The sequence below is a fragment of the Podarcis filfolensis genome (genome assembly GCF_964270895.1).
Source record: "Podarcis filfolensis genome assembly, chromosome: 1".
NCBI classification, from domain to species: domain Eukaryota; kingdom Metazoa; phylum Chordata; class Lepidosauria; order Squamata; family Lacertidae; genus Podarcis; species Podarcis filfolensis.
In genome coordinates, this window is record NC_139604.1 from 130757367 (window position 1) to 130763535 (window position 6169).

Below are 6169 nucleotides of genomic sequence, written 5' to 3' on the forward strand. Positions count from 1 at the left end.
CCCCCTGTCCATTTGCCCTTTTGCGAAAGCCTTTGACGTTGTGAGGACATAGCGAGGAGCTATTTCAAAAGCTCTGTGCCCTTATTCAAACACTAGAAACTTTCTGCCCTCACCAGTTAAAGCTGCTGCTAAGGTTCCACTGAGTGCAAACCGAAAGGATGGCACAGCCGTTAGCATGCAGTGGTTTGCCTGGGAAGACCTGGGTAACATAGTGCAATCAACTTATTAAATTTATTAATCACGTCTCACAAGAAAGAGGTCCCAAAGCAATTCATTTAGGCTGTTGCACAATTTGCTACCCTTCTTCCTTCTCCATGCGTGTAATCAAGTTAAACAGGTTAATTAGGGTTGTCATATTCCAAAAGTGAAAATCTGGACAAAATTATTGGGGCTTTTTTTGGATTTGTAAAGCATTTTTAAAAATCGCCCTACTTGCCCTACGTCTGGGTTTTCCTGGACATTTTGCCGATTCAGCGAAAATCAACCCGGAAGCCATTTTGACAGCCCGATTCCCAGACGTATGGAAGTCCCTTGGTTAATGCGGCAGCTAGACTGGTGACTGGGAGCAGTGGCCAGGACCACATAACACCAGTCCTGAGAGATCTGCATTGGCTCCCAGTACATTTCCGAGCACAATTCAAAGTGTTGGTGCTGACCTTTAAAGCTCTAAACGGCCTCGGCCCAGTATAACTGAAGGAGCGTTTCCACCCCCATCGTTCAGCCCGGAAGCTGAGGTCCAGTGCTGAGGGCCTTCTGGCGGTTCCCTCACTGCGAGAAGTGAGGTTACAGGGAACCAGGCAGAGGGCCTTCTTGGTGGTGGCACCTGTCCTGTGGAACATCCTCCCATCAGATGTGAAGGAAATAAGCAGCTATCCTATCTTTAAAAGACATCTGAAGGCAGGCCTGTTTAGGGAAGTTTTTAATATTTAATGCTGTATTGTTTTAAATACTCGATTGGGAGCCGCCCAGAGTGGCTGGGGAAACTCAGCCAGATGGGCGGGGTATAAATAATAAATTATTATTATTATATATTATTTCCCCAAGTCCGTTTGGATGCCATGTAGATGACTGCATACAACTCAACATCTGTACACGCATTTGTCCTGGAAGACAACATATCCCAAAAAAACGACAAAGTGGGACCCGGATGTGCATAAACATTGCTAATGTTAGTTGTTGTTGTTGTTCTTGTTAACAAGAAGAAGAGGAAGAAAATTTATATACTGCCCTTCATCATAACCTCTCAGGGCAGTTCACAGACTAAAATACAGGATAAAAACAAGAAGATAATTGAAACAAAACAGGAAAATAATAAAACCCCTCCTTCAGACACATATAAAAGGCCATAGAATATTAATCAGCCAAAGGCCTGTTGCCTAAAATATATATAATGAAGGTGCCATGTGAACCTCTCTGGGGAGAGCATTCCACAAATGGGGAGCCACTACAGAGAAGGCCCTGTTCTCATTTTGCCACCCTCTGGACCTCACATGGGGGGAGGCACATGAAGAAGGGCCTCAGATGGAGTATAGCATCTAGATCAAGGGAAGGAATAGTGCCACTGTATTCTGCTCTGGTCAGACCTCACCTGGAGTACTGTGTCCAGTTCTGGGCACCACAGTACAAGAAGGACACTGACAAACTGGAACGTGTCCAGAAGAGGGCAACCAAAATGGTCAAAGGCCTGGAAACGATGCCTTATGAGGAACGGCTAAGGGAGCTGGGCATGTTTAGCCTGGAGAAGAGGAGGTTAAGGGGTGATATGATAGCCATGTTCAAATATATAAAAGGATGTCACATAGAGGAGGGAGAAAGGTTGTTTTCTGCTGCTCCAGAGAAGCGGACACGGAGCAATGGATGCAAACTACAAGAAAGAAGATTCCACCTAAACATTAGGAAGAACTTCCTGACAGTAAGAGCTGTTCGACAGTGGAATTTGCTGCCAAGGAGTGTGGTGGAGTCTCCTTCTTTGGAGGTCTTTAAGCAGAGGCTTGACAACCATATGTCAGGAGTGCTCTGATGGTGTTTCCTGCTTGGCAGGGGGTTGGACTCGATGGCCCTTGTGGTCTCTTCCAACTCTATGATTCTATGATTCTATGACTATCGCAGGGTCCCTTAGGAAACTAGTTCCCAGGATTCTTTGGGGGGAACCCAGAACTGTTTAAAGTGACATGATACTGCTTTAAATGCACAGTGCAGCTGGGGCCCAAGACAGACGACTGGTCAGTACTGTCAAATCCTGTAATAGAATAATAGCATTGATGGGGGACCAAAACCCCTACAATCAGATCTGAATGACCCATTTGCAACATAAAACCCCTAACCCTGGATGTTGGAAGGCTCAGGACCGACAAAGGAAAGGACTTACTCACTTTGGAACTCCCTGCCACACAAGCCTGTGTTGGCCAACAACTTCGTTGGCTTTGTAAAAAAAAAAAAAGGTTAGACAAATTCATGGATGAGAAGGCTATTAATGTTTGCTTGCCACAATGGCTAGACTCTCCCTCCACTGCTGGAGCGAGTAAATTAGGGTTATCAGATGTCCCTGGTTCCCGGGGACAGTCCCTGGATCTGCAAATCTGTCCCCGGACAAATTCCATCCCCGGAATGTCCCCGGATTTGCAAATCTGTCCCCGGGAAACGTGGCAGTGGCAGCCTCAGCAGCCCAGAGCCAGCCTGGTAGCGCAGTTGGCTCTGGCTGGCTTCAGGAGCTGCTCGCTGCCGTGGCACCCGCCATTTTTCCTCACCGGAAGTCCCCGTATGGTGTATCTTGTGCTCATAGGATATGTCTTGCGCAATCTCCTGCCCCCTTCTCCCTTTGTTTTGACTGATCGGGGGAGGCTCGGGAGTTGTGGGCAAGCAGCCGTTGCTCAGGTTTTTAAAAACTCTGTGCATTTATGTTTCACAGTGGGCTAAAGAAGGGCTTTGCACCGTTATGCAATATGCATGTGTGCATGGGCCCAGGGTCTTTTGCCTCACCATCCCCACTGCTGACTCCCTGTTGCTACTCAGCTTCCCCCCCCCCCAAAAAAAGTGTCCCTGGATTCATTGAAAAAAATCTGGTAACCATATAGTAAACGCGTCTGAATACCAGTTGCTGGACACAGCAGGAGCAGCGAGTGCTGCCGTCCTTTGGCTGAGCTGTCGTAAATGAGTCTGCATCGCCATCTGCAGGCGGAAGCGCCATCGTCCGCAAAGGGAGGCGTTATTTTTCCAGCGACAAAAAACCCAAAGTCTCCTGCGAGGCCACACCACCTTCTGACAACCCTCTGGGTTGTGGCTAATGATTTATTACATGCATTCTGAACCAGGCCATTAGTGGGCACAATTCTCTACAAAGGAGGAGATCAGGTCCGTGCCCTGAGGAGGTTGGCACAAATCCTGCTCTCCTGAAATGATGAGCATACAGGCCTGGCTTTCTCTCTAAATGTGACCGCAGCTATAAAAGCACAGTCTTTCTAAGAGCATCAGACAATAGGGCCTCCTGTCTTGCCTCAGCGGTCTGATATGGGGAAAGCGAGGCAGTCCCAGGGGGCAGCTATCGTTTGCAATATTCATTATCGTGATGAAGGGTGCTTGTTCCGTTCCCGCCTCCATCCCACCCACAGTGTGCATCAAGGCTCCCTTTTGTGGCAGACATGCTTGCCCGGCCTCGAAGGCTGATAAGGCCTGCGATAAGGATCCTGCTTCCGGGAGAGACAGAGGAGATTTTAATAAAGATTTCGCTCGGTCCGGGAGAAGCTCGGCTGTTTTGTGTCATGCTGAGCTGTGATTTGATGGCGGGCGGGGGGAACGGGTTGCAGTTTGGCCACGAATAAGGCCCCAAAGGGGAGGGAAGAGCAGGACCGGCTCTACTGTTAGGCAGAGGGAGACGCCCAGCTCAGGCGGCTGATGCAGTGGGTGGGTGAGTGGGCAGGTGCCACACAGCCTGTCCAGCATCCTTTAAGATGGCTGGCCATGCTCAGGTATGGTGGAGGCAGCTGTTTGAACATGGGTGTGGAAATGAGATTCAGCTGCCCAGTCCTGCCAGCTTTTGTACATGGAAGGGTGTGTGGGGACATTATTTATGTATGCTACCCCTTCATGGATCACTGCCTTGCCGTGGCGAAGGGGCTTGAATAACTCGGAGAAGATATGAGCTATGCCGTGCAGGGCTACCCAAGATGGACAGCTCATAGTGGAGAGTTTTGATCAAACGTGATCCACCTGGAGCAGGAACCGGCAAGCCACTCCAGTATCCCTGCCAAGAAAACTCCATGGACAAAGACAACAGGCATATAAAAGTTATGACGCTGGAAGATGAGCCCCTCAGGTCGGAAGGCGTCCAACATGCTACTGAGGAAGAGCGGAGGACAAGTACAAGTAGATTCAGAGCTGATGAAGCGGCTGGGCCAAAGCCGAAAGGTTGCTCAGTTGTGGATATGCCTGGAAGCGAAAGGAAAGTCCAATGCTGTAAAGAAAAATATTGCATAGGAACCAGGAATGTAAGAACCATGAACCTTGGTAAGCTGGATGTGGTAAAAAATGAGATGGCAAGAATAAGGGGACGACAGAGGACGAGATGGTTGGACAGTGTTCTCGAAGCTACCAGCATAAGTTTGACCAAACTGTGGGAGGCAGTGGAAGACAGGAGTGCCTGGCGTGCTCTGGTTGGTCCATGGGGTCATGAAGAGTCGGACACGACTTGTAATGGTTATAGGGGTTGCTCGTGCGTAAGTTGCCGCCACTCCTGGCTAGGTTGCCTGGTTAAACCTTTTCTGGCTGGACAGCCCTTCACTTCGTGGCTGTTTCAGTCGCTAGCAGAATCCGTCAGTGGGCGTTTATTGAACTTCTTCCAGCAAAGAAGTTCTGTGACGCCAAGTCTACGCCTACTTTCCCTGTGCGGAAGTCTTCTGCGCAGGGTGGGTGTGGGTAGCGGACGACCCGTGCTCTCCCCGCTGGTCTCCGGCGAGGAGTCCTGGAGCCCCCTCACCGATTCCCCCATCTGCCCCCCTTTATCCCTGGTGTTACGCTGATTTCCTTCCCCAGCCGATGAGATGCCTCTCTCCCTGCTAAGCCCTTCTCCAGCATCACTCGGGAGCCTTGCCTCCGCCTCTGGCTCCGATGTCAGTTCCCTGACATGACTAAACGACTAAACGACTAAACAACAACAGCAGCAGCAGCAAGAATTTTAATAGCACAAAATTGGAAGACTGGAGAAATACCATCAAAAGAACAATGGCAAGAAAAGCTGATGAACTGTGCAGAGTTAGCAAAGTTAACGAATAAACTGCGTGAAAAGGACAATAGTGACTTTGAAAAAGAATGGGAACCTTTCACAACTTATTTGCAGAAACAACAAAAAAAATGGACTCGTTGGCAGGATTTAAATAAACATTTACAAATTTATTTACAGAGAACAAGAAATGTAACAGGTGATAACCTAGTATTATGTACAAACAGCAGAATGTAACATTTGATGTAATAAACCAGAAATGGAAGTTGGGGGAAGTCAACAGGGAGGGGGGGGGGATTGGAAAATGAATGTTAAGTAATGATATTGGATATTTATTATGAGAAAAGAAAATCAATAATTTATTTTTTTAGAAAAAGAAGGGGGGGAACCCAACCCATCTTGTCCTTTGCTTCAGGCGGCAACAAGACTTGGACCCGCCCTGGGAAAAAGCAGCCCTGATGCAACTGAGCATATCTGATGGTCTTTCTGCTCAGAGAGGCCTTTGAAAACTAAGATGCAGGCAATACTGGCCGCTGGGCTGCTGTCAGGACAATCTGGATTTTAAACTGTCAGTTTAAAATGTTAAGTTGTGGGGGAACATATCAGATGACACAGCAGTGGCGTAGCGTGGGGGGTGCAGGGGGGGGCGGGCCGCACCGGGCGCAACATCTGGGGTTAGGGCAAATCCATGGGTTAGGGGGCGCAAATCCATGGGTTAGGGGGCGCAAATTACTTGCCTTGCCCCGGGTGCTGACAACCCACGCTACACCACTGTGACACAGCGATTCTTCAAACAGCTCTTGTTTATTCACAGGCCAGGACAGAACTAAACTGAAGGGTTCAGTCAAACTGCTTATATAGAGCTCCAGTACAACGTTACTGTAACAACTTTCTAAAACTATCCAATCACTGAATGTCACTTTCGATCCCTTATTTGCATAACTATCTACAGTA